This window comes from Podarcis filfolensis (genome assembly GCF_964270895.1).
Source record: "Podarcis filfolensis genome assembly, chromosome: 2".
NCBI classification, from domain to species: Eukaryota; Metazoa; Chordata; class Lepidosauria; order Squamata; family Lacertidae; genus Podarcis; species Podarcis filfolensis.
The window spans coordinates 54,941,582-54,953,999 of record NC_139605.1 but is presented as its reverse complement, the minus strand read 5'-3'; the positions used below and the strand labels follow the sequence as shown (position 1 = coordinate 54,953,999).

Sequence of the window (12,418 nt, the reverse complement as noted above, 5' to 3'; positions counted from 1 at the left end):
ACCCTCTCTCTCTCTTCACTTTCTCCAAACAATGCATAATTTTATAACACCTCTATCAGGTCACCTCTTACTTGTCTCCTGTCTAAACTAAAAAGCCCCAAATGTTGGACCTTTCCTCACACAGGAGCTATTCCACCCTCTTGGTCATTTTGCTTGCCCTTTTCTGAACTTTTTCCAGCTCTACAGTATCCTTTTGAGGTGAGGCAACCAGAACTATACACAGTATTTTAAGTGTAATCACATCGCAGATCTGGATAATGATATTATGATATTGGCAGTTTTATTTTCAATCCCTTTGCTAATGACTGCTACCATGCTGTCTTCATCAGAGTTAACCGCTATGAGCCCAGGTCTTACTCCTGGTCAGTCCACTAGTGACTACCACTACCGCTGCCATTTTACTGCCCATTCACTTCACTGCCATTTTACTACCCAGTTTAGATGGATCTTTCTGGAGCTTCTCACAATCCCATTTGGTTTTAACCACCCTGAAAAATGTGGTATCAGCAAACTTGACAACGTCACTATTCAACCCCAACTCTAGATCACGGTTTCCCAAACTTGTGTCTCCAGCTGTTGCTGGACTGCAACTCCCATCATCCCTAGCTAGCAGGACCAGTGGTCAGGGATGATGGGAAATGTAGTCCAAAAACAGCTGGAGATCCAAGTTTGGGAAACCCTGCTCTAGATCATCCATGAACAAGTTAAACTAGCACATCCCAAAACCATTTTTGGGGGGGACTCTACTTTCTACTACCTTCCATTGGTAGAACTTTACATTTATTCCTACTCTCTGCTTCCTTTTTCTTAACCTCATCCACAAAAGAACCTCTCCTCTTATTCCATGACTTCTAAGCTTACTCAGAAGTCTTTAGTGAGATACTTTGTCAAAAGTTTTTTGAAAGCCCAAATACATAATGTCAAATGGATCACTTCTATCTAATTGCTTGTTGATACTCTCAAAAAACTCTAACAGGCAAATGAGAGAAAACTTACACTTGCAGAAACCACACCGGTTCTGCTTCAGCAAGACTTACTTCTGGTATATGCTTGATTACTCTGTCTTTAACAATGCTTTCCTTTTTTTCTGGAACAGATGTTAAGCTAACCTCACATTTTAAGAGGAGAGCCCCAATGCTGCCTCATTTGCTCCATGGAGAGCAGTAGCGGACATTTACAACAATGAGTACCTAGGTGGCACTCGTCATAATGTCCCGTTGTGCCAGAAGCAGTTTAGTCATGTTGGCCGCATGACCCGGAAAGCTGTCTATGGACAAACATCAGCCATCTGGACCTGAAGCGAGATGAGTGCCACACCCCATAGTTGCCTTTCACTGGACTTAACCGTCCAGGGGTCCTTTACCTTTACCTTTTACCATCCCTAATAGTCCAAAATTAACTTACATATTCATTACGCACCATTCTTCTTAAGGTGTGTATAAAAGCGCCCCATGTGGTAAAATCACAATTTTTTTAGTCCCTGAAACCCCTGGTTTATACCCTTCTTTCACCACAGGAGGGCACCTTTGTCTTATCATTAACCACAGTGCTAAATGTGTGAACTCACCCTGTGACAATACAAAATTAAGCACATACCATCACCTGCTCTGAGCCCTTTGGATAAAACAGCACAGTACACAAATGTCTGCCACCAAGCTCTCCACAGTTTAGCTTAAATTTTCCCTTTAGGCTGCTGTTCTTACAGTGGCCAAAATTAAGCCAGGGGGAAGCAAGCAAGGAGCAGAAGAAAGCAATATAAGGGCATCCGAAGAAAACCACATAACATGGAGTGAAATAGCCAAGCTTGGCAGATTGAAAGAAACCTTTGCATCAATAAAATCAGCTGTTTTGCTACAACCACCTAGGTAGCCTCGTTAACAGCAGCTGCACTTAAGAGACAATTTTTCAGAGTTCAAGAGGCTTAAAAACACAGAAATCCATCATTAAAAATTGGGGTTGCTTAGTAAAAATCCAGCTTCTCTGACACACAGGACTTTGAAAGCTTAATGAATGTCCCTTGGGAATGGACTATGCCGTCTCTTAGCAAACACAACAGCAATCGAGAACTCACACTGCTGCCAAGTTTGGTGTTTCTAAACTGCCTATACATCAAGCTAATGGGTCAGCATAAAACACTTACGTTTTACCAAGAGAAAGCAAGAAGTTGTTGAGTCATTCTGCCCCGGCCCCCACCTCTACTCAGCACAAAAGTGGTTGTTTTGTAGAGAGATTATTCCTAAAGAATGAGAGCTGATGGTTCCATTTTCTACTAATGCTCCATATTTAGTAAGCCACAACAGAAGAGGAAATAACTCTACTTCAGCCAAGGACATGAATCAGACTATGGAAATTGGACAGTGACATCATGGACCAGAAACAACCAAATAATAGTAGTAATAGTAATAATAATAATAATAATAATAATAATAATAGTAATAAATGTTACAACAATTAAAACACAATATTAATCAACTAGTTGCTCTAGCAGGTGCTAGCACAATGAGTCCTGCTAGAGCAATGGGGACTGCCCCCACTCTCCTCCACCCATGCCCCCCATAAATTGGCTTGGCAGGGCAGTTGGGAGACCCCCAGAACAGGGCACAGAAGGAGAAGAGGGGGAGATCCGTTACACCAGGGAAGCTGAAGTGCTTGCACTAATGGAGCAATCGCTTCAGCACTACTTTGAATACCACCCTATGCCTTTGGCCAAGAGTCAATTTTTGGCCAATTTTTTTTGCCAATTTTTGGCCAATTTTTTTTGCACTTGGGCAAAAAAAATGAGAGGCACAAATACAAGATGGGTGACACCTGGCTTGAGAGCAGTACATGTGAAAAGGATCTAGGAGTCTTGGTTGACCACAAATTTGACATGAGCCAACAGTGTGACGCAGCAGCTAAAAAAGCCAATGCAATTCTGGGCTGCATCAATAGGAGTATAGCATCTAGATCAAGGGAAGTAATAGTGCCACTGTATTCTGCTCTGGTCAGACCTCACCTGGAGTACTGTGTCCAGTTCTGGGCACCACAGTTCAAGAAGGACACTGACAAACTGGAACATGTCCAGAGGAGGGCAACCAAAATGGTCAAAGGCCTGGAAACGATGCCTTATGAGGAACGGCTAAGGGAGCTGGGCATGTTTAGCCTGGAGAAGAGGAGGTTAAGGGGTGATATGATAGCCATGTTCAAATATATAAAAGGATGTCACATAGAGGAGGGAGAAAGGTTGTTTTCTGCTGCTCCAGAGAAGCGGACGGAGCAATGGTTCCAAACTACAAGAAAGAAGATTCCACCTAAACATTAGGAAGAACTTCCTGACAGTAAGAGCTGTTCGACAGTGGAATTTGCTGCCAAGGAGTGTGGTGGAGTCTCCTTCTTTGGAGGTCTTTAAGCAGAGGCTTGACAACCATATGTCAGGAGTGCTCTGATGGTGTTTCCTGCCTGGCAGGGGGTTGGACTCGATGGCCCTTGTGGTCTCTTCCAACTCTATGATTCTATGATTCTATGATTCTATGATTCTATGATTCTATGAGTCACTCTTGCAATTCCTGCATTTCTGTCAAACTTATGGGGGAAAGACAAAACCTGCCAGCTGAATGGCAGCATGGCAGCACAATCTGCACTCCAGTCAGATAGCCAGTCTCTCTCATGCCCAGGATGTACAGTTAGAAAAGGCAGGTTCTGAACCAGCTCTTCTGTTAATACCTTATAAGCAAAAGGCGTCTGGCTGCACCAAACCCCATTTATAATCAGTGGCTGGTATGTCAATTTAGCAGTACAGGGCAATTTACACTGCGGCTCCTCATACAGACCCAGTAGTGGACCATGGGGTAGCAGCACTTACCTGACCTCCATTTGGCTGTGTCACGGCTGCTTACTGGGAGATGGAGGGGTGAGGTGACAGTGAGGTAGGCATGGTGCAAATGCACCAGGCAGGAGTACCAGATAACTCTGAGTTTGAACCGTGCCAACCTTGCCACTGCCTTCTCCTTTCCCTCTACCTCTTAGTAAGGAACAGTGACACAAACAAGGTTATGTGAGCACCACCATGTCATCTGCTACTGTATAGACCCCTGTTAGTGATACTCTATTGATTAGCCATCACATGCGGCACCAGAGTTAAGTGATAGCTGACCCACATTAACAGCACTTAGTCGCCCAGACAGACAAATCCATATAACGGATCAGTCCTGCTCTACCAAGTTGCTCTTTGACTGAATTGTGCATCTGACATGTCTACAAAGGGAGTTATTAATTTCACCAGGTGTGAGGCAAAGGAGAACTACCAAATGCCAGATTAATGCAATGAGATTGTAATTAATTAGTGTTCTGAACACTTTGAATCTTCAAAGGTTTTTGCAAACATTTGTTAATCCCCAGCACCAGGAGAGAAACTAAGCTTCTCTGATCACAGGATCACCCCAGGACAAAAAGGGCACCCTCGTCCTTATCAGGAGGAACAGCCCATGCACAGAGACTATATGTTACAATGCTGGAAGCTGACTAGCTTTAAAAGCCTAATTATAAGAGTAGAAAGAGGCTGAAGGTCCCCGACTACCAACATTTACATCGATGTATTCTGCTTTTCCTGATTTCCCCTGAAACTGGAATTTCCCATTTCTCAAAGTTCTATAAGCTTCACTCCCCCAACCCAGCATGTTAAGCAAGTTAAAACAAGCTCTTCATTTGACATTTATGTACTAAATGAAACCCTGCCCCATCCTGCCCCCTGAGTAGACCTCACTATCCAGTAATTCTAGAGCACCCTTTTAGAACCAATTAACCCTGAGCACTCGGTTCAAGATCTACTCTCAAGGCTGTAGAGATGCAGAACTGGTGTCTGCACCTAGTAATGGCTTGGATGGGGGCCAATAAACTGAAGCCGAATCTTGACCAGATGACAGAACTATGGATTGACAGTCCCTGGGTCCAGGAAATTTGGTCTATTACCTGCTCCAGGTGAGGTTACACTCCCTCTAAAGAAGCAAGTATATAGCTTAGGGGTTTTCCTTGATCCAACATTGCCAATAAGGGCAAATGTGGCCCTGAACACCTTTTAGCAGTTTAATTTGGTTCATCAGTTGTGGCATTTCCCAGGTTACAGACAGTCAGGCCACATTGATACATGTGCTGGTCACCTCCAAACTGGATTAATGTCATTGTGATATGTGGGGCTGCCTTTGGCACTGAGAAGTCAATGCTTCTCACAAACTGTAATCCTTGTATGTATCTATTGCCACAAATAATCATAACACCAAATTATTATTATTATTATTATTATTATTATTATTATTATTATTTCTACACCTTCATCCGAATATCACAGGGAGGTTTACAATATAAAAACACAAACATACATACCACAATATCATAACAACAAACAAAAACAATAACCCCACACAGTTTAAAAGGCCATAAATTGCTTAATTAGCCAAAGGCCCAGGAAAACGTACTCTTTGTCAATAAATGTTAATATACACTGAAGATATGCAGTGAATGGAATTTCTGGACTCCTCTTCTCAAGCCAGTGACAGTGCAGAGAACGTCTAAGCATTGATTCAGAACACTGATATTTTTTATGAATAGCAGAAAGCAAATATTTTTATAAATAATATAGTCAGATATTATAAGGGCTAAATTGTCTCCTATGCACAAACTGAGGAAGAAAAAGCTAAACAGATTACCAGTTTAGAACTAATCACACTGTGCACAAATGTGAGCTTTGCAGTTGAGCCATTTTCCTCCATATTTTTAGCCATAGGCTAAAGTGTCTGATGTTCTCAGAAAGGTACAGCTTATGAATACATATTTATTCAGAGAACATTTCAGATGTTTTCAGAGTAATAACTATGAATGGCACACAAAGTCAAAATACGAAGATTACTTTCCTTTGTTCTTCAGAATATAAGAGCTCATCATAGGTGCTTCATTTGGGAGGATTATGTTTAGCTGGGAATGTTTAGTCTGGGGAAAAAGGACACTGAGAGGAGATATGATAACCATCTTCAAATATCTGAGGGGCTGTCACAGGGTAGATGGAGCAAGCTTATTTTCTCCTGCTCTGAAATGTAGGACTCGAACCAATGGCTTCAAGTTACATGAAAGGAGATTTCGACTAAACATCAGGAAGAACTTTCTGACAGTAAGAGATGTTCAACATTGGAATGGTCTCCCTCATAAGGCTGTGGACTCTCCTTCACTGGAGGCTTTTAAGCAGAGATTGGATGGCCGTCTGTCATGGATGCTTTATCTGAGATTCCTGCATTGCAGGGGGTTGGACGAGATGACCCTTCAGGTCCCTCCCAACTCTACAATTCTATGATTCCTTGCTCTTTTAATTGCAGAAAGCAGCTCACACCCTACCTTCTTCCCATAACGAAGCTCTTCTCCTCGTATAATTTACAATTCCCACCCACTGCTGAACATTCCTAATTAAATTGGGAAAGCCTAATGATTATTGCCATCTGTCAACAGCAACACTTCCCCCCAACTTTAGATATATGAACTGAAATGGGAGCCATGTGATGCCCATCTCAGGATGCATTACATTGCTCCTGCAGCTTTGTAATCGCACTGGGGTATGTGCTGACAACAGCACAGGCCAGTTAAGACAAGAACTCAATAGCTGGTGACTGATCACAGCCATGGCAACCAGCAAATCGCTAGGATGCACACTCACATCCCTGCCTAAGACTATCATGCTGACATATTAGCTGTGTGTGTTTTTTCCAAAAGGACAATCTGCCAGTGGGACAGAACATCTGTCAAGTGCAACTCAAGATGCAGAGAATGAGGCCAGTTTCCATAGGCCTTATCCAAGGCTCAAATGAGGACCCATGGGACTCTCTTCAATGTTAGCACAAGCAGGTCAAAAGAAATTGATTCTCCAAGCAAAGGCTATGCTTTGTATTGTGGTCTATTGCCTAGTGGAGGTGGAGGTTAGGGTTAGGGTTATGGTGGAGGTTAGGGAGGAATCAAAACTCCTATTAGGCATGCATGGCTCAGGCCTTAGGGCATGCCTAAAGCAGCTCTTTGAATCCCAGGTCATTATGTATTTCTAACCAGGGTTCTATAAGTCCACTCATGAGAGGACATGCCCCCTCGCCCTATACTACATGCCCAGAACAAAGATCCTATTCCTGCTGGGGTTTTGCAGGAGGTAGCAGTAGTGAGGTGCTACTGGTGCTTCCTGCAAAAGCCCAGCATGAGAGAAGCAGTACCCTTCCTTCTTCCAAGGACAACTCAAGGGACAAAAGTTGGAGCAACTTCTCTCCCTTCTTGCTAGGCTTCTGAAGGAAGGTGGCAAGTGAGGAGAACCACCCTGAATGGAATGATCAGTGGCAACCACAAGTTATGGTTGTGTAATAAGCCACACCAAGACTCGGGGATCCCCTTTGCAAACCCCTACATGGGAGATCCCCACTTCTCAATTCTGTATGCCTGCTTTAGATGTTATTAAGGCCTTTCAGTATAGTTGTCATGGTCTGGAAATCATAGGAATTTATGGTAATATAACTGAGCTCATTGAAAAGTATGGCATGTAATTGTCACCAGCCCAGTTTTCCAGCCAGCCCCAGTTAAACAAGCATTCTAATAAATTTAAATGCCTCCCAAGCACCCGAAGAGTTTGGTGAGCCACTGATTGCTCGCACCCCTGGCCTAAGGTCTCTCCCAGTGTGCCTTCTTGTTCTCCATCTACCAATCTTGAAAAAGTGATGTCTAGAAGTGGTTAACACATTTGTATAGAAACAAGAGCATCCAGAATACCACATCTCATTCTGGCACACATACCTCCAGAATAGATTCCAAAATAATTATCAAATAAACGGCAATTATCAGACTTCACTGGAAGGAAATCAGTACCATGACAGCTAAACTGGCTTAAAGCAGTTTCACTCTGTAGTGTAGATCAAGGTTTCCCAAACTTGGGTTTCCAGCTGTTTTTGGACTACAATTCCTATCATCCCCGACCACTGGTTCTGCTAGCTAGGGATGATGTGAGTTGTAGTTCAAAAACATATGGAGACCAAAGTTTGGTAAACCCTGGTGTAGAAGAACCTTTAACAATCTTTAGGGTAAGTTTGTTAAAGAGCACAATGTATGCTGTAGTTCAGCCTAATACTCTGGGGCTGCTAAATGATATCCATTTTCAACTAAATGTTCACAATGCCCCCTTCTGGTCTGACTGTAAGTCAGCAACTGGAGTTCTTAAAGGCACCCAGACCTTTTCCATCAAAACCAAAGCAGCTCAGCCTTCCATAGAAAAGCAACTAGTTGGCACTATGCCTGGCATTGCAGAAGAATGGCTGCCATTTTATAGGTAAGCATCAATGGGGCTTCTAACCAAATGTACCATTAGTGCACGGCAGGTACAGGTCTGCTATGAGGATTTCTACCTGGGGTATCTACAGCAAGTAAACTGAAGAGAAAGTAATGTAAGTAATCAATTGGTGTGATGGAAGTTCCTGATCAGGAGATACCTGACAAGCTGTTCCATAGGTCTGCCAAGGATTCCAAATCCTGTCCTTCCCCCACTGTTACCATCTTATTTATATATATCTCCCTAGGCCAGGAATACAGAACCCGTTTTTTGGCCATAGAGCCACATCCACCCTTGGCCATGCACACATGCACAGGACACACAGTCTCCCCTCTTCAGATGATCTTTGCAAATCAGATGAGGAAGGGATAATTTGCATCAACAGGAGATTGCTAAACTGGAAGAAGAGGTTTAAAGCCCAGCATCATGCTTTTTTCTTTCTTTTTCCTGTCGCTGCTAAAATTGCTGGGGGCTTGGGGGGGTCTGAAAAATTTGCAGCTGGAGGTCAGCCATCCCTGTCATAGACTCTGTTAATTGCCCTAGGCCCTTGAAAACTCTTGATTCACCCATGCATTTCTGCAAAAACATCTCCATTATGATTTCATAGCAATTACAGCTATGAAAATACTATTGCTCAAGTCACAGTGTTAAGAGATAAAGACCCTAGATTCATGCTCCCTCCATAGTCTTCCAACAGAACAAAACCCGATCCCTCTTCAATGAAAGCCAGCAGCATCAAGAAGCTACAGATCACAGAGACGGTAATTAGCCCCATTCCCATCCACTGTTCATGCCTCAGAAACAATTTAGAAGTTATATGATACAACAATAGTCCAAGGGAGGCCTCTATAATGAGCTGCAATCACTGCTGAGAAAAGGACCATATTTCACTATAATTAACGAACAAATATCTGTTGGATGTTATTAAGCAATGTGCTGTTTTCACTTGGAAAATGCAGCCTACTCTGTCCTCAGGCTGTTGATTTACTCCTGTTAACATGAAACTTGTCCAGGAATTTGCTGTAGATCCCATATGCCATGTTAAATATGCTTAATAGTAATATATCATCATTAGTCTGTTCCTATCTATGAAAGTGCAATGCGACCTTTCCTCAAAAAGCAATGGGTTATTGAGGGCACTATAGATGAGGACAACATGCGAAAAAGAAAAGAAACAGCTAGTCTGTCCCACAGAACAGGAAGCAAATGGGCTTTGGAAACAGGGACAGGGAGGGTTATGATTGCATCTGGCTGTCAGCATATCAGCTGGGCTGTAAAGGAACTAGTGTAGAAGCTAGATAGTGCACAGGATCAATGATGAAAGGAGTTCAATCTGGAAAGAAGGCAAACTAGATGCTCTGGTAGATCCAGAATCCCTGCTGAGGCCGCTGTGGCTGATATAAAGGTAAGGGACAAAGGGAGCTTGTTACCCCAATTTGGGTGGGATTGGATTTGCCTCTATAGGGTTTCCCACAACCAGATTCAAAAAAATAAAAATTCACTTTAATATGGTGTGCTTGGCACATTTATATTTAGGGCTATGTGGCTTTGACCACAGGAGGGAGGATATAATTAGGTTGATTTGTGTCTATCTGGAAGGCCTTGGTGGGGGGTGGAGAGGATCAGAAATAGCCTGTTTATAGAACTAAAATGCCTAGCCACATGGAGCTCAGCTGTCTGCAAAACAAGGACAACATTTTGAAAAAATAAGACATGCCAAATGAGAAATTGAAACGTGACACAACAGTTTCATATGGACTGCATTTCCGTGAGACAGATTAAACTAGAACATCAGGCAAGATAAAAGCAATCTGAATAGAGTTGCCACACTGGATGGCTGGTTACCTATTTAATTTTTTGAATCTAAAAGATTGTCAAATATTCCAAGTAGCCGTGATACTGGTGCTGCTTGAAGAACTAACCTGCTAATCTAGCATGTGCCTTTAAAACTGCCATTTGTTATTAAATAGTTGTTACTTTGCTTTATTTTTGCTTTAATTTCCTTTATAACAAAAAAAATCCAACTGCAGGCTGGCCCTGCTGTTCCAGGATAAAAGCCAATGAGGAGAACTGCTCAGTAAATCATTCACTTTTATAGAAACCTTATGTAACAATGTTAAAAGCTGTAATTCAAAGCAATGCTTTTAAAAAGGTAATTTCATTCTTTCACAGTTAACAGTTATCTAACTTGTTTTTGCAGTTAACGTAAGTATCAACCCACTTGAGAATATATTTTTTCCTTATACAGTCTGACTGATCAAATGGGCCAAATCTTTTTGACCTGTCAAATGCCTATCCCTAGACCTGAATGCAATTAAGGCTCATTTTAGAAGGAGGCTATGCACGTATTTCTCCATGATCATCATGGATATTTGCATGTGTTTCACAGGGGAGTGAATGCACCCTTCTTTTTAAAACACCCCTCTGGACCTTTTTCAGGAGCTTGATGTTACCATTTTCCTCCTCAAGTTGCAAAGGTCAGGAAGTAAAAGATGTCCTTCCCCAAGTGAGGCAGAGGGGTGAGAGGAAGTGCTGAAAGCTGTTTTTAATGCTACTTTAAGATCCACAGTAGACATCAAAAAGAGTGGAATTAAATGCAAAATGTATTTATTGACTGCCTGCATTTGAGAAGTTGTTTACCTCATTCAGCTGATTGTATCAAAACTTAATCAGCCGAGATATGAACAAACCTTATGCCAGCCAAACCACTTCTTCCTGTCTTAGCATGTTGCAATTAACCCCAGAGGTCTTCAATTTCACATAATTTCTTGCTATGTCTGAACCATGAAACTATGACAATCAGGATCAGAACAACCAGGTTCTTAAACCACCTTCCAACTATGGTTTAATATCCTGGCCTGGTTTCCCCCCGTCCTGGTAACCACAGGGCAGGATTCAACTAACGTACCCTGCCTGTTAGGAGACATGATTTTTTCTAGATTGGAAATCAGAAGAAAAGCTACTACCAGTACTTAATTTATAAAGGAAAGGCTAGTTTTGTTTTTTTCAAAAAACACAACAGGATGGGAGAAGAGATTATCAGATGACAAGCGAGTGTCAACCCACTGTCTCTAAAAGTCCTGAGAGCTGTGGAAGGGACTTGTCCATCACGTCTGTCTGAGTACCGTAACAAGGGCAATGAAGGCAAAGCAAGAATGCCATCAGCCACACTGCAGTAGATCTGGAGGGGCATGTCAGAACCACTTTCCCTTGGGACTTGGCTTATTTTCCACTGTCATACGCTACTGCAGCTAGACATATTCACTGTTTAACACAACCAAACACAGCATGTCTGTACAGTTTTATCTGTCTAAACGATCTGATGCCAGCATTGCTCAGTTTGGGAAGGTAACCGCATATGTAGAAAGAGTATTCTTTTGCTACAGCATGATGTGAGTGGTGCCTATGCATAAAGGTAAAAAGAAATGGCCTGCTTTCCTTTGGGCAGGACCATTCCCAAATCTAAATCCCAAAGCTTGTTCTTTCTAGAAAAAGAAGAACAAGAAGATGGAGAGAAACATACAGAGATAGGACAGATCTCCCTTTAAAGTTATTGTAAGAATAGAGTAGAACTAAAGATCATCTTGTCCAACTGTCCACCCCCTAAGCAGAATCTGCCACGAACCCACACCACGCAACAACCAAGGAACATAATATAGTATAGCTTGCATGAGCTACACAGCCGTGTAAGCAGAGAACAGAAGCAAGCAGAGAACAAAAGCAAACAAAGTTACACCAGAGAGTGGCTAATACTCTAGATGTTGTTGGACTCCAACTCCCATCAGCCTCAGCCAGCAAGGGCCAGGGATGATGCAAGTTGTAGTCCAACAACATCTGGAGGGCACCGCGTTGGCTACCTCTTTAAATAATTCAATGGAAGGTTTAAATTGACAGGATGTCTCCCCCTTTTTTCTTTTAAATAGCTCTCCAGTACACTATAGTCGCAGCACAAAAACACCCAGAGACCAACGTACAGGACAGAAATTATTTGGGGATTTACTATCCTGCAACTAGACTGAGCATATGAAAACAGGGGGCAAAGACAAAGACTGCATCATTACCCTAATACACAATGCTGCCAGGCTGCTCATTTCAGAATAG

The 12,418-nt window shown here is 42.4% G+C and overlaps 1 protein-coding gene across 4 annotated transcripts in view; it reads right to left on the bottom strand.

Moving 5' to 3' along the window:
• Positions 1-12,418, bottom strand: part of RNF123 (ring finger protein 123) — an 88,882-nt gene that overhangs the window by 29,221 nt on the left and 47,243 nt on the right. The window lies entirely within an intron of this gene.